Source organism: Coturnix japonica, chromosome 26 (assembly GCF_001577835.2).
Source record: "Coturnix japonica isolate 7356 chromosome 26, Coturnix japonica 2.1, whole genome shotgun sequence".
Classification (NCBI taxonomy): domain Eukaryota; kingdom Metazoa; phylum Chordata; class Aves; order Galliformes; family Phasianidae; genus Coturnix; species Coturnix japonica.
This window is the reverse complement of record NC_029541.1, coordinates 4,343,068-4,366,944: the sequence shown is the minus strand read 5'-3', so window position 1 is coordinate 4,366,944 and position 23,877 is coordinate 4,343,068. Positions and strand designations below refer to the sequence as shown.

General features: G+C 51.5%; 1 long non-coding RNA gene across 2 annotated transcripts; it reads right to left on the bottom strand.

The window, feature by feature from the left end:
• Positions 1-8,020: 8,020 nt before the first annotated feature.
• LOC107324770 lies at positions 8,021-15,043 on the bottom strand. 2 transcript variants are annotated; one of them, XR_001559554.2, is made up of 5 exons: positions 14,899-15,043; positions 13,618-13,959; positions 11,301-11,485; positions 8,775-10,501; positions 8,021-8,250 (listed from the first exon to the last, which is right to left on the bottom strand). It is a non-coding gene; the product is annotated as an uncharacterized LOC107324770 (long non-coding RNA). The 2 variants fall into 2 exon arrangements; XR_001559553.2 differs by having other exon boundaries at positions 8,775-11,485.
• Positions 15,044-23,877: the final 8,834 nt, after the last annotated feature.

Genomic DNA, 23,877 nt, shown 5'->3' with positions numbered 1-23,877 from the left:
TGGTGGCAGCACAGTGAAATCATGTGCTCACATCCCCGTGGCCACGAAGCCATCAGGAGGTGGGAAGGGGTGGGCGCTCAGCTGCCAAGCATCCTCACTGCCCGCCCTCCTCTTATTCCTTAAGTTAATATTTAATTTCATCTAACTGTAGAATTTTCCCCTATAATCTCTGTGTGTTTGTTTCCAGATAGCAGCTGCACCCCTTTTATTGCTGCCCAGGTTGCAGAGATGCAATCTCTTCCCCAAACCAACCAGTGCAGCACAAAATCCTCCTACCTCTCTCTGCTGCTGTAAACATGGAGTTCAGCTGCTCTCCACGCACCTGAGATCCTCCACAGCCCCTGGGAGGGAGCACCCAGAGCTGGGTCAGGCACTGGCTGATGTGCTGCAGGAGATGGGTGGGTTTGGGTGACTCCTTAATAACTTCCAAAGCTTCCAGCCCTGTGGTTTTTAAATCAGCCCCCATGGGTTGCACCCCAGGGTAGTGAGGGGAGGAAGGAGACGTTGCAGAGGTGCTCACAAGGGCTCCTCCAGCATCAGCTGCATGGGAACACTGTGCTCCATGCAGCCGGAGCGAGCAGGGCTGTGAGCGATGCACGGCTGTCAATAAATCGATGGGTACATCGACGTGCACGTAAACAAAGAGAGAAGCCAAGTGGAAACAAAGCTGAGCTGAGAGCAGCAGGGCTGGGAGGGGGCAGCTCCCACGGGTCCGGCACAGCCTCAATTGGCTCAGGGCACAGCTCGGTTCCACCAGCTCCTTACAGAGGGGTGAATCCCTCAAATCTGCTCGAGTAACTCACTCCCCTCTCACTCACCTGCTCTTCCTAACCCCGTCCTCACAGCAGCGATTTCTCAGGCATTGCTGCAATGTGCGTTCAGTGCCAGCACCGCTCAGCCCATGGTGCTCCCATAAGTGTGTGCTGGCACCCAGAGGAGCAGGTACTGGGATCCACAGCGCTCCTGGCTTTAAATGCATGCAAAGAGCATCCCTATAAGGGACCGCGGCCCGGATGCTCTGAGCATTCAGCCACGCCGCCCGAGAGCAGAAGGTGGAGCAGCCCCGGCTAAAAGCAATCGGCTGCAGCTCATAATTTAATTGGAGCAAGAAGGGAGGAGGCAACGAGCGAACAAAAAGCAGATGAGAGCCGGGAGTAATAAAAGATTCCAAACCAGATTAAGAAATTACAAGTGGGGAAGGCAGCGCTGGGCACACGGTCCCGCTGCAGCTGGGGCTGAACGCACCGCGTGCTTTTATCGGCCGCGGCAGCCTGCCATCCTGCTGCGAAAAGAAATCTGCTTTTGGTGCATGATGAAAGCCAAGCACTCCCGCTCCCCTTGTTTCTGAAGGCTTCAGAGGGCTTTTTAAAGGAACACCTGTTACCAGGACCTGGTTAATGACTCATTTGGGGAATACTTGAGGCTTGTCTGTGCTTAATAGGTTTTTGTATATGCAGAGGAGGGGACTGGGCAGGGAGCAGGTGCTGGGAAGCAGCAGGTTCCCTGTAGGATTGGCTGCTTGGAGCAGATGCCTTCACTCAGCCTGTGAGGGTGGGACCACAGCAGGGCTGGAGCTGGAGCTCCCAATCACCACCAATACTCACCTTGCTGCCATCCAATGGGTGTGATTGACCAGCTGGCAGCTCACAGCTGGTGCCCTTTGCAGCACTTGGCCGAAGTAATAAAATTCAGGCTTGTTATCTCATTTTTAATGCAAATATTGGTGATAGATGGGGGTCCCCAAGCCCTGGTGTATTCACTGCCACACACAACTCACAGTTCCCTAAGCCTGGGCACTGGGGTGATGTAACCCCAAGGTGAATGCTCCATCACACTTTGTCCTTCCCCAAACCCACCCATGGAGATGCAGGAGGCGATGCAGTGTGAAGGTAAGCATCCTTCCCTGGGAGCAAAACCTTCACTCTGCCCATGGGCTGGATGAGCACACGAACAGGGAGCGGCGGATCCGCTTTTTCTTCCCGAGGTGTGGGCAGGAGGCATCTCCCCGCTGTCAGCAGCACCGTCGTGCCTGGCAGTGGGTAATTAAAGCCTTTTATTCAGTGCCTGGAGGCACGGAGGCATCAAGGGCTCTCATCAAAGAAGAAACCCAGCGGGCTGGCTTTGTGTAGAGGGGAGGGAAAAGATGCCAAAGCTCTGTGCAGGTTTAAAGAAACTTTTGGCTCCATTCTCCTTTCCTAACTCTTCAAATCCACCTTGTGAACAACTAATCCCCATTTATACAGCACTCTGCAGCACTCAGCTGGGTGAAGCCCAGCTCCTCCAGCAGGGCCAGCACAAGGGGTCAGCCCAGCGTGCACCCACACTGCTCCATCCCTAAAGGAATTTCTCCCATTCCCCTGAGCCACACACCCTGCATGGAACTGCAATCCAGGGGTTCCTCTCTCCAACTCTGTCGCAGCATCCTGAGGTGCTCAGGCACCAGGTAGAGGGCCAAAGCTGCTTGAGATGGGCAGGAGGATTTGCATCTGCAGAGCAGAGCCAAGAGGATGCTGGGCTCCTGCAGTGTTGCATGGTGGGGGTTACTGTGTGCGTGGACAGGGCTGGATGTTCCAGCCCTCACAGATACCAGCAAGACACATAATGCCATTTATCATCTTTAAAAATACGTGGAGTTGGCGAGAGAATGAATTATTCTTCATAACCCAGTTCCTAGGATATTTTTACTGTGCATCATAAATTATAATACCTTTTTATTTTTGTTTTATAGCCTGTCCCCAGCCAATTCTGGTGATCTACATCCTCATTTCCCCCCAGTGCCTTAGGAACCATCTCTGACTGACTCTCTCCTCCTCCCATCAGCTCCCCAACCTCTTTCCTCCCTCACCCATTCATGCACTGCACTGAGACAGGGGCTGGGGAGCAGACAGCATCGTCATCCTGGCAAGGAGCAGGGAATGGGGGCATCCCTGCAGCAATTACAGTGGGAACTCGGTCATAAAGCAAAAGACAGAGGGAGGAGAGGTGAGTGTTTATCCCTGAGAAATATGGAGATTTGCCATGATGAGGCTGGCTAAGAACATTACATTCGGCATGCTAAGCCAGAGAGTTTCAGCAGGTTTATTCAGGGCTCAGCGTTAGGCTCCCTATCAGCAGAAAGGCTTTAAGTGTGTTGGGGATTTACGGGCAACAAGAGAAGAAAACAGGCAGCTCCTCAGGAACAGCCCAGCGAGGCTGACGTCTCAGACAGGACCGTATTTCAATGCTGCTGGAAGGAGTTGAGGGGCAGAGCCTGCCTTCCCAAGGCTGACACGGGGCTGTTAGGATGAACACAAACCCCCCAGTTACGGTCATTCACATTTTCTCCTGTTTTCTTGCACATTGTAGCCTTTCCCCCATTCCCCCTTTCCCTATCTTGCCCTCTATGCCTTTCCCTGCAACCATTCCTGCAGCTGCCTTCACTTAAATCCCAAACTTCCTACAGCCACAAAGTGCCACAAGGATTTATTATTCTCCAAGCTAACTGCCAGAACACAGATAAGCACCCAGCAGGGGAAGGCTTGCACTATAGGGGTACATCCTCCATGCACTTAAACCAGCACAGGGGGCAAGCAGGAGAGGCTGGGACAGGCACAGCACCCTGTAAGAGTGGGGCTGAGGGTGGTAGGGTCGGTGCTGCTGTCCTTCCCCACCACAACTGGGGCTACTCAGCAAGAGTACAGGAGCAGGTTAGCAGCCAGGAAAATGATTGCTAACAGCACAACCAGGGGCTTGTTCCTTCTCTCTTTATTGGAGGCTGAGTGATTACTTGTAGGTAGTTAAAAAGCAGGAGCTGCGTGTTATTGCAGGGGATGCTCGGGAGGAAAGGGAGGCTAATTAATGAGCAGCTCCTGCTTGCTGCCAGGGGAATGCTCCCAGGGGCTGTGCTGGCAGCCAGAGCGAGTTTTAGGGAGTGTGTCGAGGCAGAGCTGTGCTGGGGATGGAGGAGGGTTGGGATGAACCTGTTGCTCTTCCAGCAGCATTCCTGGTGTCACAAGGAGCTGAGCTGCTCAGAGCAACTCGGCCAAAATGCTGCTGGTCGTTTTTGGAAAGGGAGGATGGTAGAGGCTTTGCTTTTTGGTGGAGTAAATGGGTTCTCCCCAGGGGGGATGCTTCACTGGGGCTCTGGTACCTGTGAGCCCTACCTGCAGCCATGTCAGAGAAGCCCCAACTTGTGATGGAGCTGCAGAGAAGTGAGAGGGTCCATCCAGGCAAACCTGGGATCTCTGTGAGCTGATGGAAACAGGACCGGCCTCGTGGTGCCCCAGGTCATGAAGGCACAGTGTTGGGGCAGCCACGAGCTGCCAGCTCTGCAAGGCAAGAGCGCTAGGATAGGGGTGGGTGGGAACAGAGCAGCAGTGACAAATGGGTTTAATTCCTCAGCAGACACCAATCGGAGGGGGTGATTAATGGGAAGAGCACCTCAGCGTGGCCTCAGGTGCACTGTGAGCTGTTTCAGCAGAGGATGGAGCAGCAGGGAGCGGTGCTCGCAGGTACAGACTTGGAGCTGAGTTAGGGACTGTCCTTGCAGCTGGAGACACGAGATGACAACCACACACATCCAATCCCCTCCTGTGCTCACAGTCCCTCTGATCACCTCCCTGACAGAGCTGCAGCAGGAAGGACTGTGCCAGACACCCCATCACTGCCCTCCCATGCACGGCTCCTCACCTGGGCTGGTGCTTTGGTATTCATCTCCTGCAGAGTCCCATTCCTACCTGCAGGATGAGTTCAGAACTGGCTCCGCTGGGAGCTGGACAGCCCCTCTTGGTGTATCCATGCTGGAGGATCTGCACTCTTAGCAGACAGAGCGATGCTGCTGGAGGACCACAAGCAGCCTGGCCGGGTACCAGCAGACACATCCCTTGTCCCCATTCCCCACCCAGAGCTGCTGGGTGGCCCCCATGTCCCCAAGGCTCATTACTTACCCTCAGTTCTGGTCTGACTCCAGCTGGCTCCGGCATCTGAGCAGGGAGAAAATCCTGAGCTTGATGGCTCAGTACAAGTGCCAGAAGCAGCCCCTCATGGATTGGGCACAGCAGCTGTTAGCACTGATTAAAAAAAGGAGAAACCCAACAATTATCAGTCTGTGACAGCCAGATCTGCTGCCCGATCCCAGGCAATGCACCCAGCTCCATCCTCCCTGGGATGCTGATACACAGAATGCACACGTGTGCATGGATGGCACTCCACCTTTCATGCATAGGATCACAACATGCATTCAGCAAATGGTCAAAAAGGTCACAGTGTGCACGCACCACTTGCAACAGGTCCATAGTGTCATGTCTACATTTGGCTGCACATGCAGCTAAACTTATGGGAACACAGCAAGGCTGCCAGTTCCACCATGCACAGGGTGTGAGCATGCAGCAGGATGGTGCACCCCCAGCTCAGCCCTTGCATGCACCTCATTCTGCAGCTTCTCCACTATGCAATGGTCTGTGTGCAGGACTGGGCTTCTCCATCTCATGCTTCTTGCCAGCGCTGCATCCCTGCAAAGCTTCTGAGCAGCCTCCCCTCCCGGAGTGCCTGGCCTCCTCATTAATACCTACCGCCTGAATTATTTATTACAAACAGATGTTAGAGTTTAAAGAGTGTTAAGAGGATATCCTTGGCTAATCAATTTATTTTTAACTGGTTCATGTATTTATTACAAACAGAATTTGGACGGCGGGTGCCATTTTAAATTATCCCTCATTCATCATAGTGCTGTGCGTGCCTGTGCTGTGTCCTTGGGGACCACAACAGAGCCACAAATCTGTCATTGCTGGCCAAGGAGAGGGCTGGGCTTATGTATTCTCTCGTGTTTTCATGAGACATGGAAATAAAATTCAGCCACTGACGTGAAATGCACCACAGGGCTCTTCTGGAATGGGGGAGAGAGGAGGGAGACATTGGCAATGGATGGAATACCCCAAGCCGGGTGGAGGTGGGGCCATTTGTGGGACCACCCTTGGGTACCAGGTGCCCCTTTGGGAGCCCATTACCCTGCTTGTGATTCACAGCTCTGATAATAGAACCCAGAAATGCTAACTCTGGAATGGGGTGCAAGGTTCACACCACAGCTGCTGTATGCAAACAGGATGACCACGGACCCAGTGTGGTCTCCAACCCCATGGAAACAAGGAGCAGGGATAAAGGAGCCTCCTCCAGGCTTTGTGCTTCGGCATGTCACCGTTTCCAAAAGAGACTGGGGAAAAATGAAGGGGAGGTGCTGTAGGAGGGGGAAGATAAATGGTGCTGGGAAGGATGGGGAGGAGGAGGAAAGGAGAAAGGCTGGAGACAAAAACTCAGAGGAGGGGTTGAAGTTGTGCACTGCACACGGCAATTAAAGCCACCCTGAGCTCACCCAATTAAGCAGAGTGGAGAGAGGAGGGAACCCAGAGGATAATTTCTTGGCAAACTGCTCATTCGTCTCTTTCAGCCTTCAATGCTGGGAAGGTTTCATGGCAGTCGAGGCACGGATCTGATCTCTGGGGTGAGCAGAGAGAGCAGAGCTGGTAATTTAGTGGGCAGAAGGCATCTCTTCCTAGAAACCTCCCCAGAAGAACCTTAAATCTGAGTAAACCTCATTCATAACCACAAAGCAAGGAGAAGGGAAAGAGCCAGGAGGGAGGGGATGGAAGAGGCACCTCATCACACCTCACTCTGCATTGCTGCTGCCATCGGGGCACTGCTGGGTGCTGGTGTAGGGTGTTACAACCCATGGGCTGCTACACCCTGTGCAGGTGCTGCTGCCTGTGCAGGGACTCTGCTCTCACCTAGGAAACCCCTGCACAGAGCTCCTCAAACACCTTCAGCCCTTGCTCCTGGTCAGCAGGCACTCAAGGACCTGCAGGTTTAGTGCTGCTCAGTGCGCAGGGCCACGCTGGGTGCCCAAGCCCTGGAGGAGTGGATGGACTTCAGCTGCTTCACCAGCACAGACTCTCAGTCAGTCAATCAGAGCATCAGCTTGAACGTGTTAAAGGCCCATGTCTGTCTTCATTACAATCACAGCACTACACCTTGTCCCCACGCGTGCCCTAACGCTGCCGTGTTTTGCGCATGATTTCACCAGCTGCTGCTGCAGGCGTTTGGGAGCTGATGTTCCTTCTCTGTTCCAGGTGTTCGTTGCTTGCAGTTGAGCCTCTCCTTATACCTGCTTCTCTTTATTTCATTTGCCTTTTGCTTTACAGAGCAGCTGTCGCCCCTTTGTCCCTTGATTCAAGTAGATGCAGGGTTTTCATGTTACAGTGAGCACAGCCTTGGATGGGAATCCATAGGATGTGCATCCACAGACTGGGGGCACAATGGAAAGAATCTCACCTCACTGGCTATCCCTGATGTTACCACCATCCCTCCCATGGGCTGCCCCTCCAAAGTGCCCCACTGCAGCCACTGGGCACATAAGTGTATATTGCAGGAGATAAATGACCTTAGAAAAATGTAATTACACAACGGGGCTCTGCTCTTAATAACTGCGTATTTTACTTGTCACTGTGCCTTAATTGAAAATGAGTAGGCGATACAAGTTGCAGTGGAGTTGGCTGGCGAGCCTTTAACGCTATATTAATTGTAGTAATTAGCAGTCACTTTATGTTGAAGTCATCTATAAATAGGGGGTCCATTAGTTTAGCCGAAGAGTGTGATTTAAAATGCAAATAAAATCCCAACCATACATATAAATCACTGCTTCCTCAGCCCCCCGAGTTTGCAGCCATTTACAGCCATGGTGATGCTCTGAGTTTCAGTGGCTTGTCCTCAGGAATGAAAGTATTTGGGTTGTTTTCCATCATAGGAGCAGCTGGGAGATCTTAACACCCCAGGGAGAGCCCACCAGAGGGGTTTGCTCATGGTGGTGGCTTTGCTTGGTGCTCCATTCTCTGCCTATGCCCAGCACTATGCTATGGGGCTCCCTCCCCCACCTGCCCCATGCACCCCACTGCACCCAGGCACACCCTGATGCTCACAGCCAGTTAATTGTGCTCCACTTATTTGGTTGCAACTCAAGGAGGAACAAGAGAGAAAAAGGAACGTTCCTTTATTAACACAGAGCACATCAAATTACAGCTTGTACTACCAGGGGCAAAGGAAGGCTCTGAAATGAAACATCGCCTCCAAAACTCAAAGAGCAGAGCTATTAAAAATTTAACAACAAACAAACACAAATCCCTTTTCATTGCTGACCAGCTCTTGGTCCAAAGGAGATCACCAGATCCCTCCTGCTGACACGACCCTGCTGCTGTGTTGCACATCCTTTCCAGCACAGCCAACCTTGGGCAGGGAAGAAACAACAACCTCGGGTTAAAAAAGCAAAGGAAAAGAGGTGAGAGGTCTCTGCCTGCAGCTGGAGCTGCCCCCATTCAGGTGCTGTCTAATTGAGGATTCATTTTTATTACCCTGCACAGAAGATTTCACCCATTCAATAATTTATTCTCCTTAAAAGTGACTGCATCACAAAGATGAGACAGGGGAAAGGAGCCTCTGGCTTCAGTTCCTCTCTGTTGCTCCTAATGGGTTTCATGGGCTGAGAGAGGAGATGGGTCAGGACCCCCCAAAGGCCCCACTCCCAAACTCTGTCAGAGGGGCTGTGCTCCTCCTCCCTCCCACCATCCCTGGCTTTAGCTCCTAAGGCACTGAACTGAACAACTGCAAACTGAGCAACCCCCTCCAGCTCTCCCCCACCCCACATCCCTTCCTCCTGTCCCCCTCCCCAAGCAGCTCCAGCCCAAACCCCAGCAAACCCCAAGGCACCCTCATCCTCAGCACATCCCAGTCCTCCCACCAGCACCACCTACGTGGGAAAGGAACTCCCTCGCTGTGCAAAGTGAAAGAGGAATAAAGCTTCTCCATCCACATAATGACAGGCTTCTTGAGATGTAACAGACAGGGAAAGCCCTCAGCCTCAGCCTTTGCAATGAGCTCCTGCTAATTATGGCTGTAGCTCGGAGCACGTTTCCTCCTGGCTGCAGTTGAGAGGAGAGGCTGCCTGCCGCAGTGACTCAGCAGTGATACCAGGTCAGGACGAGGGCTCTGTGTTCAGGCAGGGGATGCACAAAGCCACGTTGTTCCATGGAGCAGCAGCAAGAAGGGATGCCTGAGGTTGGTGGGACAGGAGGCGGCTAAGCATCAGGCAGGAGTTCTTCTCCATGTGCCCCAACATGGATCTTACACCCACCTGATCATGAGGACAACAAGAGAGAAGGGGAGAAGGAAGAGCTCACATGGGTGTTTTTGAGCCCATATTCCCTAAGCGTGGCAGAACAGAGGTCCTTCACCTCAAAGGAGATCTGACTTCTGATTAGAAGATGCTGAACAAGGAAAAACCAAAGCAGTGAGCGGGCTTCAGTTGTGCACACTCAGGAGCACAGAATCCACAGTGTTCTCTGCTGTGCAGTCACTTTGGCTCCTTATGGGAGGACCTGGTGGGTCTGCACCAGGTCTGCATCCGGCATCTCTGGCTCACCAGGATGAGCTGCCTGAGGCTGTGAAGTGACATAGAATCATAGAAACATTCAGGCTGGAAAAGACCTCTGAGATCCCCAAGTCCAACCTGGACCCAACCCACCATGCCCACTGCCCACGGTCCCATGTGCCAACACATTACTTAGCTCAGCCCTCCCCCTTAGCTCAGCAGCCTGGCTCTGTGCTCTCCTCCAGTCACTGCAAACCATGAGTGACCCCTTTACACGGGCAGGGTGATGCCATCTACATCTGGCTTCAGGGAGACTGGGAAGCAAGACACCAACCCTCCTGGGAAGGCGTAATCTCCAAGGCCTGCAGGAAAGGAGCGATGGCTGAGCACACTGAGCTGAGCTCTGAGTGCTGCCTCTCAACAACACGCTCATCTTAAGAGGGACAAAAAGCCCCCAAGATGGAATAATGTAAAAATAAATACACAAGCAACTTTGGCATAGGAGGCAAAACAGGATTGATCTCTTGCTTGACTTACTCTGAAAATTGCTTCTTCCCTGCCCGTTTATGCACATTAATTGAGCGTCTGGCCCGGCTGCGCGTCTGTTTAAGTCCTCAATCAATCCCCTTTCGGATGACTGCTAGATCAATAGGGTGGTAATTTAATAAAGGACATTTTCAGTTGGCTTTTAAAAGCCACTGATGGGATATAATTCCTTCCTATTCTTTAAGAAGAAAAGGGGCAGTGGGAGAGGAAAACCATGGGTCCAAACCATGACCCAGCGCACTTCCACCCCCAGCAGCATCCTTTTATGATAAGGCTCATGAAGAGCTCAAAGTGACAAACAAAACTTCTGGTTGGGGCAGGAAAACCCCTGATAGGATGGCGGGTGGGTGGGCAGTGAGCTGCAGCTGCTCTGAAAACATCCATCCATGCGTTCAGACTGCAAAACTTCCCCTTTTTCTTCTTTTTCCCCCTTGATTTTGTTGTGTTTGTTTGTTTGTTTCCCAAGCCCTCATCAGCGTGAATGGAGCTGACACTGCAGCGCAGTCCTGACGGCTGTTCCTGGAGAGAGCACAGCTCAGGACAGCAACCAGAGGAGCCCCAAACCTATAAATAAAAGACATGAATTAAACATGACTCTTGGATTTTCAAGGGTCAAGTGAGAGTTCGGTCACTTAGCAATAGCATCTACTCCCACAGAGAGGGGAGAGAAAATAAATAGGAGAATAACAATGTGTTTATCATGACTTGTTGTTTAGCAAATGACATTTCCGAGGACCAAATCTCACTCCTGCTGAGATGGTGGGAGCCAGAGCTCAGTCCCACGCATGGTTCCTCCCAGGCACATGCACAGGCAGGTGATGGCTGCCCCACTGTCAGAGCCAGGCAAGTGCTTTGTGGGAGAGATGCTGGGTAAGTGGATGAGCACAACACACTTGGGTAGGGGCAAGAACATGGCCCAGCTTTGTGGAGAGGAGTGAGACAAGATCAGCAAGCACAATATTGGGCCTCTGCCCCAACAAAGCCAGGCTGGCTGGAGGGATCATCAGCAATGAATGATGCCATACAAGTCAGAATCTCCCACCCAGCCCCGTGTTCCCCATATTTGTATTCCAGTGTTGACTCAAGTACAAAAAACTCCTCCTTATGACGCCTCATCGTGTTGTCTTTGCACGAGCGGAGTTCGGGACTCCTGAAACCTGTCAGCATTTCCAGCCCCCGTGCCATCACTACCAGCTCCAGCAGCACGGATGATGTGCCCTAATTGGTTTTAGCACACAAGCAAGGTTGTATAACAAAGGGAACCACCTCTTTGTCTGCTCACAGGGTTGCTCCAGCCATATGTCACTCCCCGTGTAGCAGAAATTCCTCTACCAGCGCATTGCCTTTGGGTTAATTTACTTACAGGTGTCAGATGTCTTTAATTCCTGGCGTCCTTAATTGGCCCCCCCTGTTAATATCGGATCACCTCCTTCTCCTCCGCGGCCTCTGTTGTTCTCACTGCAGCAGCCGTCGCTTCGCTCTCCTCCGCAGTGCTGAAAATATCGCAGTGCTCGAGGTTTCCTCTGGAAGATGGAAGCCCCGGGGTGCCTGCAAGAGATGAAAGATGCAATGAGGAGCAGCCAAGGATCGAGGTGTCCATCCCATACCACAGTGTGGTGAGGGCAAAGCCAGGAACCCGGGGCACTCAGAGGAATGGTGGCCCCCATTCCATCACTCACACCATCCCTTCCCAACTACCAGCGGCATCACTGAGCTGAGAGCACACAGTTCAGCCATCTCAAGCTCCAAAAAGGACCTTTGGAGTGAACAAGGCTCTCAAGAAGCGCGTTTAAATTACAGAAGGAAACATACGGGGTGTGCTTTTAAATTGGAAAAGAAATGAATCGCACAGAACACAAAAAAATATCAAACCTGACAAAGTCTGTCATATTTTCTTTCCAAAATTAGGAGGCTGGACTCTCAGCTTGTGTAAATCTCCTTTAAATGGTGTTCATGCTAATGATGCTATGCTGATTTACACCAGTGGAGAAATTAGTTTCCTCAGTGCCCGGGTCTCTGTGCACATCTGTCCCTTGAGAATCAATAAATAAAACTTGAAAATAATATTCATCCACCATTTATTCTGCTTAATTATTTAAACTTCAGATTCTGGAAATAATAAAGGAGTAATAAAAAAGAGATTTACCATCCACCACAATTGCTGGGAGCATCTCGCATTATTCCCTCCTTTACTTTTTAATCTCCCTCTCTTATTTTTATCTTTTTCTGCTTGCCAAATTGAATCAATTTATTAAAGCTGTTGCAGAAGTGATCTGCTCTGATCTATTGGCGGTGATGAAGAGCAATGGGCTGTGCTCCCCCGTGCCCCCCAAGTCCTGCTCGTAATGAAGGGTAATGCTTTGCTGTCTAGGGAGCTGCAGCATGCCTGAATGGTGGAGGCTGATTAAAAGCAAGACGTGATGTTGGTGATGATGAATTACAAGAAGGATCCAACCAGGAGAACCCAGAGCCCAGAAGACAAATCTCTGCAGAAATCTGGCTTTGAAAAAGGGAGGATGGGCAAAGCCAGCTTGCTTTTAAAAAGAAACTCTTCTTGATCTCCAGCTTCCATAGAGAGCCTGGAGGTGAGTGATGTTCTGCACTGTTCTGCAAGGGGATGGGGATGGACTCAGGATTCTTGGAGCTCTCGGTGGGTTGTGGACCAACTTGTCCCTATTGGCTCCATCAACAAGACCAAACATCACATGGAAGATCACACCACACTTCAGGTGCTGATGCCCACAGATCAGGTTCATTAAGCCCTCTATGTCTTCCTTTCATGGTCCAGGTCCACCCAAACCCTATTCAAGTGCTTTTGTGCCCCAGATCCACACTATCCACATCTCATGGTCCTGCACAGAGCATTGTCTCCTCCCACAGTGCACCAGAGACCTAAGGGGGACCACAAAGCCAACACAACAGGTTGCACTGAGCTCTGCCAAACCCTAGGAGTTTCACTATTGCTTTCCTTGGTGTCACATAGCTCCCACCAGAACAGCACAGCGCACATCAGCATTCAACCCAGATGCAGCCCTCTGTTCTGCTGCAGGTTTCCCCTCTCTCCCAGTAGTTACTTCCATCCACCCGCACTCAGCACACACAGCCCCAGCTCCTGCCGGCAGCTGCTGTGCCAGATGGGCTGGCAGATGCGTCCCCACCACACTCAGCACGGACCCGCTGGTGTCCCCATCCTGCTGGACTCCCTCAGCACCAAAACTCAGCACAACTGCAGCTACAGCTCCTGCAGGCTATGGCTGCTTGGAGCCCATAGGGCTTGGAGGCACAGCGAGCACCCAGATCTGGCTTTTCTTGGCTTTCAGTACACCGCTCTGCTTGCAATGTCAGCTCACACTGGGGCAGGATGTCCAGACTCATCCTCAACCCTGAGTGCCAACCCCACACCCCACCAACAAGAAGGACGGCACCCAGTGTGCACTCCCACACCTGAAACTCACAGAACAGCACACTCAGACCGTTCCCCCCTGCAGGGCAGCCCCACCAAGCAGCTCCCCACAGTCTCCCCATGCAGCCGGATCAGGGCTGCGCTCACACTGAGGCAGCTGCCAGCAGGACGGCTCCCTGATGGCAGCGCTTCCTCCCTCCCACTCTCCCCGACCCATTTCCCGCTCCTGTTTTCGCTGGGTGAGCTCAGACCATATGCCACCCATCTGAGCACCCACCCAGTTCTGACGGGTTTCGAGAAACAGGCAGCGAAGTGTCAGGACGAGCACATTGCACCCAGTGCTTCGACAGCAGAGAGTGGGCGAAGGCGGCGCGCGTCTCCTTGGGGTGCACAGTGCTGGCTTCCTGCACACACATGGCCATGCTCTCCTTCCTCCCCTCCTCCTCCTCGCTCTGCTCGCTGGGTTCACACGCTGACAGGCAGGAGATCTGCTCACATTTCCGAGGCTGCAGTGTGCTGTGCTCACCCAGGGGAAGGCGGATGGGGATAACTTCATTTCAGGCACTCAGCTCTGCAGGGATGAGGGTAGGGATGCGTCTCCATTGCATTGCCAAGGGGCCTGTAGGGCAGCAATGAAGAAAAGGAAAATATTTCACCATGGATTTTCCTCTGAGCTATTTGATGGCTGCTGGAACACACAAGCACAGCATCTCTCTTTTGGAAACACCTTTCACCAAGCATCGGCCAAGTGCTCAGCCCCAAAGAGCAGCAAGATGCTCCCAGGTGACTGATACAAGCCAAAAAATAGAACAGAGCCTACAGATGCGATCACAGACCCCAACCCACAGAGGCAGTAGCGCCCAGAAACAGAGATCAAACACCAAAGCTACAGCCAAGAGTGCACCAGGGACTCCCCATCCTGACCAGGTCACTGCCCATCCTCTCCCAAAGCCACAGAAATGGATGAAAAGATGGAGGCCAAGAAGGAATCCCCTCCATCAGCTATTGTTGGCTATGGGGCTCCAGCGGGAGCTGCAGTGCTTGGCTCCAATAAACAACTCCTTCCTGCAGCTCTGTCCCTGCACAGAGGTTAATTTATTAGCAGGGGAGGGAGGAGCCCCGTTGTTTTAATGAAACGTTTTGGCTGGGTGCACAGCAAATGTATTCACCTAATAGACCTATTATTCCTCCCATAGGGCAGACCAGCTTCCCCAGTGTGCTTTCTCTTATGCTGCACTAGAAAGCAAGTCCTTTATTCTTCCTTCAAAGCAGAGGCTGCCGGGGAAACGAGCATCCAGGAAGGCTTCAATGGACATAAAGCACACGGCATTGCTGCGTGCAGCAGGCAGCCCAGGGAGGCACCAGGGATGCATTCTTTCTGCTGCCCCCAAAAAACCCATCTCTTAGCCCCCCTCCTCATGCATCACTCCCCAGGAGCAGATCCACGTGATGGCTGCAGTGAATGCTTTCCTGCCACGAGACGTTTCAGAGTGTCCGTCCCCTTTGGTGTGTAAATTACAATTATTTTCAGTGCAAAGGGGAAGGGAGATGAAGTTACCTCGGTTTGGAGGGCTGGGAAATTACATTATATTTTCACAGCTGTTCCTTGTCTGCTCATCTTATCTGCTCCAAGCTGTCCACCCTAGAATTGAAAGGGCTGCTTCCTCCTGCCCTGCTGTGCTGGGTGCTGAGCTCAGGTTCTGCTCCTGGAAGAGAGAAGCACACATGCACCATGAACCACACTCAGAAACCTCCCCTACAAATCTAAAGGTTCTTAACTCCCCCCTGCCTGAAATAAATAGAGGGAAAAAAAGCAAACCTACAACCAACCCAACAAGCAACAGATTAATCCTGTCAAAGGAAAGGGGAAAAGCCACGAGCAGAGCCACAGCCTGAGAAGTTACAAACTAGCAGCAGGAGACAAGTAATTATAGAACAGGGAAACGCACAGGGAACTCATTTGGGTGAGCAGCCGCTGATTAACAGGCACGACATTTGTTTTCTTTATTTATGGCCTGGCATTGCAGAAAATTGATACGAAACTCCCCGCATACTACACGGCTGGTGACACGTTCAGCAAATGAGAAGGCTGGGAAAAAATCAACCTGAATTATTCCCACTGTTACTCAGCCTCTGCCTCGTCCCTCTCTGATGTGTTCCCCAAAGGAGCAGTGGGGGCACAGCACCATTTTGGCAGCTGGGTGTCCAAATGCTCAGCAGTGGGTTGGGGACAGCCAGGCTCTGGGATGGAGAGCTGCAGCTCCCTGCCTCCCCTCTGCCTGATCTGCCATTAACATGCAATGATCTACCATGCAATTATCTGCCATGCACCATGCAATGCTCTGCCATTAACATGCAATGCTTTGCCATGCACCATGCAATGCTTTGCCATGCACCATGCAATGCTCTGCCATGCACCATGCAATGCTCTGCCATGCACCATGCAATGCTCTGCCATGCACCATGCAATGCTCTGCCATGCACCATGCAATGCTCTGCCATGCACCATGCAATGCTCTGCCATGCACCATGCAATGCTCTGCCATGCACCATGCAATGCTCTGCCATGCACCAGCAGCTCACCCAGGGGACAGCAGAAACCACCTGAGAGCAAAGCACGACACCACCTGCCCCAGGAGCAGAGCAAAGCTTCCCCTGACCTCCCCCAGCCCAGCCAAAGCACAGAGCACGCATTTAAGAGGGATGTTCAGTTATGAAACACGCCTGATTTAAATGCAAATGACGGAAAAAATACGAGTTTCTTGATTAAAATGCAAATTGCACGTCAAGCCGGCTGCCTCCCGCACGTCGGCGGCTGCATTGCAACCCTGAGAAACCCACCTTCTGATGGCTCCATGCCATCACCCCACTGCTGTGAGGGGGGGGAAGCATCCAGAGGAGCCCCGTGGTGCAGCCGCAGCAGGGTGGCACGTGAAAAGGTGATTTCTTTCTTCCTATAGGAATAAACAATTAAATTAAAGAGAAAAATGACCAAGGCAGATGCCATGGAATAACCTTCAGGACCAGGACCTTGGGTTTGACTCACTGGTGCTGGAGAGCAGTGGGAGAGCCCAGAACCCATCGCTCTTCCCAAGGCCTTGTAGCATCAGGGGGTTGGGGCATTTTGGAACCATCACAGAGGATCACAAGGGACTCCTCCCATGCAGCACTGCAGAGCAATGCAACCAACCCGCCTGGCTGCAGCCCCACACTTCAGCCCTCGACCCACCTCCCCTACAGACTGCTGGCTGTTGCCTTTAGCCACCAGCTGGCTCAAGCTGCTGAAAGATTATTAAAGATAGCAGGGACTGGAGAAGGTCCAAGCTGTCTCCTTCCTTCCCATAAGCCGGTTCCCCCAGGAAAGCATTTAATTGCTTTTTGAATGATCCCACAGCCTCTGCAGGAGCCGTGCTTGCCCACCCAACCATCCTGGTGTTTACTCCTCCACGGGGCCTGATTTGGACTTTGTTTTCCTTTCACTTCCTATTACCGTAGCCCTAATCCTCTCCTCCAGCCCTTTGCTGTCCTTCATCCCGCATCTCTCGCTCTGTCCTTCCTCGCTCTGGCTTTCAGAGATCCTCGTTCTGATATTTAGCAATGGAAATGTCTCCACGAGGCACAACGAGGGTTCGAGATGGACCTGAAATCAAATCCCTGCACACAAACAGCCCAGAGCTTTGGAGAAGCTCAGCTAAGCAAACAAAGCCCGGCAGATCACCACAGGACACAGGCAAACCTCTCATTAACATTGCCACGAAGGGACAGCCCTGGGAGCTGGGCACAGCTCACTGCATGCTGGGGGTGATCATCAGCCCCCAGCCCCTCTCACAGCTCTGCCCCTGACAGCAGCTATTTCTCTTCCCACATCCTGCCCCATCCCTGCCAGCTGCCGAGGTGCTGGTTCACCCTTTCCAGCCCGATTTCCCAAGGAAATGGGACTGAATGCAGTTACTGCTCTCTTTGCTGCCCATCCATCTGTTGGGTCCCCGTCTCCCTGGGGACTCTGTGAGCTGTGGGCTGACTGTAACCACATACAGGCTCCGAGATACTCCACAATCACGTTGTGTAGAAGCAGTTTCTGGAGAAGGAAGGCAGATGCCAGCTGGTCTCCACACCGTGGGCAGGAACCTGTGCCAGATGTGCTATGGGACACAAAGGAAACCAGATCTGGGACACTGTAAGGGAGCACATCATTACTAAAGCAATCACCAGGTTTGGGGTAGCAGTGAGGGAGGGGGCAGCTCAATAACAGAAAAACCAAGGAACCATCTGACCCTGTGAAGCCCCCACACCTCTGTGTAACTCTGCAGGAAGTTTTGCTGAGCGAAACCCTCAGGAGCAGAGAGGTTGAACTCCCCACCTCCACCACCACCATTTAATCTCCATTTGGTATTTAGCATCCAGTACGACAGGCTCCTCACAAAGCACACGGCAGCTTGGTGAAGCATTCCTTCATCTATCACTGTCCTGTGGGCTGTCTCACCTCCATGGCATCTTCCCCAGACCTCCAGAAGCACTTTGTGCAAAGCCACCAGTCGGGCTGTGAGCCAACACAGTTACAGCTCCTGAAGAATGAGCCGGACTCACTGTCCCCTAAGCAGGGCCCCATCTGCTGCCAGCAGAGCTGATGTATTTATTTTCATTAAATTTAATCCAGGGTTCTTCTCCTCCTCCTGTCTCCCCCACTCGTGTTGCTGAAGCAGCAGTGCTCGGGAAAGGAGCCACCTTCCAGTTGATTTCTTGTTCAGAGAAGCCAGGTCCGTGTTCCTGTCCTGTTTAATTAACATAGAGGGAGAACTGGGTTGCGCTGGAAATCACAACTCTCTGCCTCACCACACAGCACTGAAAACAGCCGTGGTTCCCTGCATGGATAAGGGGGCAGAGGCTCCTCCTGCTGGGACCCACAGCTGTGGGGCACTCAGCTTCCTGCCACCCAAACCCACATCATCCCCAATGCCATGCAGAGGGTCCAAACCCTGCCATGAGATCTGCTCCTCTCAGCCCAGGAGATGGATGGGAGCAGCTCTCCCTACCTGTTTCCCAGCCTCTCCCAGGTGGCAGGGGCTGAAGCACAGATGAAATATGTCTCCATTCCTGCTCCCTTGCACCTGCTTTTAAAACAATAGCTAAATAACCTCCCTGCTGCCAGCTGCATAAATCACTCATATGGGTTTCAGTGACACGGGCAAACGGTGGAGGTTTGAGGCAGTTTTTCTGGTCAGGGGAAAAAATAATTAAAGTAAGAGCTCGAGAAACTCTGTGATCAACTCCAGAATCCCAATGAGGCTGCCAGGCTGGGGTTTGGTTGAGGGTTTCCATGCAGGTGTGTCACAGAATAGGGATGCAATAGGAGCATCCCAGCAATGTAGGTGACGCTGTGCTGCTCTATACCCTGCCATGGGGACAGCCCTGAGCAGACCCCCAGATGGGATCTGCAGCACTTCCAGCCTGCAGAGATCCTCAGCACGAGGGGAACTGCAGCTTAGCATGAGAAGGAGGGAGAGATTTTGGGGCCAGGCAGCATCAAACTCTTGTGTAATCAATGATCAATTATTTATGTAGCATAAGTTACAGGGAAAGCATCCTTTAAGTTTCCCATTGAGAAGAATTGCTCCCTGTTTAGAAACACGCTAATTATTCTCTTAAACAAGGATGAGCTATAAGTAATTTAAGGGTTTTATCACTCACAATTTGCAATAATGTAATTGAGCGAGCGGCAACAAATAAATCCCAGAATGAAAGAAAGGTGGCAGAATCAACTCAGAGAGAGAGCCAGGATGCAGGGCTGCGCTGCCTGCAGCCGTCACAGCCAGGGGTAAAGGAGAAGGGGTGACCCGGGGGGACTTACGGCCCAGGGAGCGCTACTCCAGCTCTGCTGCACAGCTGAGATGCCAGCATCCCCTCCTGCACATTGCTGGTGTCTTCTTGCTTGATCTCCTGCTTTCAAAAGCTGACATAACAGCCCCATAGTTTGTTGCAAAGGACTCCAAATGGGTTAAAAGTCCAGCTTTTCTCACTCTTTTTTTTCTTAATTTTCTCCTTTTTTCCAGCACAGCCCCCAGTGCCTCCCTATCCATGTCCTGCAGCCAGCCAGGGCTCTGCTATCTCCCAGCAGCAGAGAGGGAACAGAACACTCAGCGCTGCCTGGGTAAGGAACAAAGCAGCCCCTTGCCTCCCGACCTGCCAATTCCCCACACTGCTGATTATTATATTCCTCCTAAAGCTGTGTTTAGGATGATGGCTAGATTTCAGCTGCTGAATGATCCAGCTGCTCTGGAAGTCAATGCGAGGAGGTCCCTCTGTTCAGCTGAGCTCCGGGTCAGGCACTGGATCTGTCAAGAACAAAAGCCTAATCCTGATTTTCTCACCCTGCTTTGCAAACCCATTTCAGAGCAGTTTCTCCATTGACTTTCAGAGCCTTTGAATCCAGCTCTCCTACACCAGAGACCCAGGCTGGGCCACGCGCTTAACAAGAGCGCAATGAAATGCAGCTCTCTCTCCCGCAGTTGTTAATTCTCACTCAATGCATTCCTAATATTCAATTACTATTTATGTTACATGCAGCAAAGGATTATCCTATTAAACCTAAATTAAGTGCTTCGTTCATTAATTAATACGTCTTATTTCAAGTGTTGCCAACGTTTATCCCTGGAAACGCAATATTTAAAACCAAAACGCACAGATGAAGGAAAGGGATCTTGTTTGCTTGTTGCTCTTATGTTTGCTCAGAGATGCTAATGAGTTCTGGAGCCCATAAAGTATTCACCAGCAGCTCTTCAGGAGGGGGACTGCCTCAGAAAGGAGCAGGGCAAAAAGAAGCCTGGCTGTGATAGGATGGAGATGATGGGATGGAGGTGGGAGGATGGATGAGTTGGGATAGAGGTGGTGGGATGGAGATGATAGGATGAAGGAGATGGGATGTAGGTGTTGAGATGGTGGCGATGGGACAGAGGTAAAGGATTGTTGCGATAGGAAGGAGTTGATGAGGCAGAGCCTTTCACCCCTATATTTCTCCCATGAACATCAGAATTAGCCCAACAGGGATGGCTCTGCCCTTCCCCAGCCCCATGTCCATCAGGCAGAACAGTCCCAGTGCTGTTGCTGTGTGGTGTTTGCAGCAGAACACCAAGGTCCTGGCTCTTGCTGGGGTCACAGCCCAGCATACCGCTGCTCGGGGCTGATGCCATCTCCACTCGGATCACCCGCAGCACCGTGATGCTGCACAGGGACCAATTCTGGATGCTAAAGCTCCTCAGAGAGACACATCCCAGCCCAGCACCACTCAACACTTCCAAAATCACCCCAGGGACAAATTGGCCCACCAGACCTACAGCGCTGACAGCGACAGCTCAGGAACAGCGTGAAATCTAAATTAAGTTGAGAGTCTCTTTTCTAAACAAATTCCTTCTTGAAGAACCAAACCCAGACTTCATTATAACAACTCAATTATACACGAGGCTGAGCTCCAGTGCGCTCACAGAGACAAGAAGTTTGCCGTGAGTATTTCACGCTTCGCTCAAATTATGACTTCCTTCAATGCAAATGGGAGGTTCGGCGAGCAACGCACATTTCCCCAATGCTGCTTGGAAAACAAATTACATCGATGTCTATTAGGAAGCAGAAACAGGGCTGCTGGAGGAACAGTGGCTGCCCCAGGGTGGATTTCTGTGAGGTCTCTCCAGGATTGTGTTGTGGGGTGAGAAAGCAAAGTGTGGCCCCAAAGAGCCTCCCAGACAGCGGAGCCATCCCTGCTGCCCTGTGCAGAACTCAGCCCACTGTACTGTGCGTTAGATGGATGCTACTGAAGCACCAGGAGCAGATCTCAGCACTTTGGGTGGATGAACCCCTTTGCTTCCTCTCTGGGAGGGACCGGGGGGCAAAGCCCTCTTCTGTGACCCCATCTTTCTCCCCATCAATAAAGCAAAGAGTAATTATGCAGCATGAGAGCAATAAATAAACTTCCATAGCCCCCAGGCACCCCTCTGCCAAATAAACTCAGTAGGGATATATTTTTCTTGAGCCATCTTTCACTCTAAATAAAGTCTCGAGGAATAAAGTGACACTTCTGGCAGGCGCTGAAGCCGCGCTTACAGGGGCAGTCAGTGCGTCCTCCTCCTGTCGCTCATCGTCCCCAAAGCTGCACAACACCCATTTGCAAGGACAGACCCCAAATCAACACTGCTGAGAGGCAGAAGCTCAGAGCAGCATCGCAGCCTCAGCCCTTGCTCTGAACACAGTCCACAACAGCTTAAGAAACAACACACGTGTGGCTTCCATCCCTGCTTGGAGGCGCTGAGGAACGCTGCTGCTCTCCCTCCTGAGTTCCCATCCAATGTTATCTTGCTTTCTATCAGAGCAGCAGCTTCCCCCGGGCTCAGAGTGAGGTCATGAGATTTCTGTGTTCTTCACAGAAATCCATCAAACCGCCTCGGGAAGGAGAAATAAAACCTGCAATGCTTTCCTGCTGGTTATTTGCTGGGATGGATGGATAAAAAAAATGAAAGAAGAAGAATTTACAGGTAATTTCCTTGTCAAAAGTTCCTGTCTATAAATACAATCAAGATAAGACTGACATAGCAAATAGCTCTTTTTCTCTCCTGAATGAATTATTCAATTCACCACTGATCCTCTCTAACTGCTTTATATTGCCTTCTGCTTTCTGTATTTGTTTTACTTTATTTAGTGCTGTAGAGAAGCGCCGCCAATAATTGAAATGAATTCAGGCAATTTCAGGATCCCACAGATCCCTCCTGGAGCCCCAGCTCAGCTCGAGCCCCCCCTGCCCCTTCCCCACTCCAAGCCGTCACAAACCACCCGTGTGCCCCAGCACAGAACATGGATCTGGGCTTTCTTCTTACACAAAAGCAGTTACAACAGCAGGAGTGTCAGTGCTGGTGTCACCCAGTCCTGGACAAGCCCTGCTTTGGGTTGCAGCTGTGTTTAAGTTGTTGTAGGTGGATTTGATCCCACGGTTTGTGCCATTAAAGAGAACAAGTCCCAAGATGGACCTCTGGGGGACACCACTCCTCACCAACCTCCACCTGCACACATTGACCACAACTCTCTGATTCTGACCATCCAACCAAACTCCTTCTCCAACCAACAGCCCAGCCTTCAAATCCATCTCTCTCCAACTCAGGGTGAGGTGTCAGACCTTGCACAAGGGAACAGCCACGTGTTCTCCTTCCCAGAATGGAGGGATGGAGAGAAGCACAAGGAACAGTCATCGACCCATTGAACTGCATTTCCCCTTGGTCATATTCCTTCATTGTAGCATCCTCTGCTCTGTATGCCTGTGCTGGATTCTTTGTTTTCTTTTTTAAGGTGAGACAGAAATCCTCGTAACGCATCAATAAGGAGCCACGCTGCAGACAGCATTTGAAAGCAAGAAAACAATATTACTACAGAAAAAAAGGGGGGGAAAAAAAGCAACACAACAGCACCAAAAGCTAATAAAAGCATTACTCGAGAAACAGAACTGCTTCGAAGCAGCCAAATATCCACAATGATGATTCAATTACACAGAAGATTAGTGTTGGTCTGTCTGCGGAGCCAAAAGTTTCTCACGGAGGTTTTGAACCGAGGAATGGGTGATGACTTCATAAACACTGAGCGAAATGGGGTGGAGGGACAAGGGAAACAAACAGGAACAAGAAGAAAAAAGCCCCCAAAGCAGCAGAAAGCAGACAAATAAAACCTCGTTCCAATCGTGGAACAAACGGGGTGGATTTTTATTTGTTTCCCTGGGAGCAGGTTTCAGCTAGGGCAACATTTCTTTAAGTTATTGATTAGCAATTAGAGAGGTGTTTTAGCTGCATCTCTGCTGTGTCCCTGTCATTCCTTCCAGAATTTCAATTCCACGAGGGCTATTTCCATCCTGCAGCAGAGCCAGGTGAGCACCACTGCCCAACCCCACAGCTCCAAGCACTCCCTGCTGCTAAAAGCTTTGGGGTAGAATGGGGGTCCATAGAAAACCCTGAAAGGGATGAAAAATAATCTTGATTTGAGCCAAGGGGAGGTGGATGGCTTGGAATATATTGGGCACAGGGCTGGGGTGTAGAAGTCTGCTCAACTCACACGGTTTATCAGCCAGAGCTTTGGTTTGCCCCATAAGTGCCACATCAACAGCCATCCCACACAGCATGAGGGGCAGCAACCAGGAGAGGAGGCTCTGTGCAACAGATCACCCAGGGAAGCTCTGGGTGTCCCATCCCAAGGCCAGGCTTGGTGGGGCTCTGGACAGCCCAATTGATAGGGGGCACCCATCTTACAGCAGAGGTGGGGCTGGGTGGGTTTTAAGGACCTTTCCAACCCAACCATCCCATGGGTCTGTGATCTTTAAGGACCCTTCCAACCCAACCATTCCATGACTCTACAAAGACACCAATGGAGACTTGCACTGAAAACCATCAAACTCAAAGCACATTGCATCCAATAATCAACAAAGGAAACCCACCATGGCCTCCCACAGAGGAGCAGCCAGACTTTTCCTATAGCAGTAATTGTCCAGCCTTTTTATTTGGTTTCCCCTTAAAAT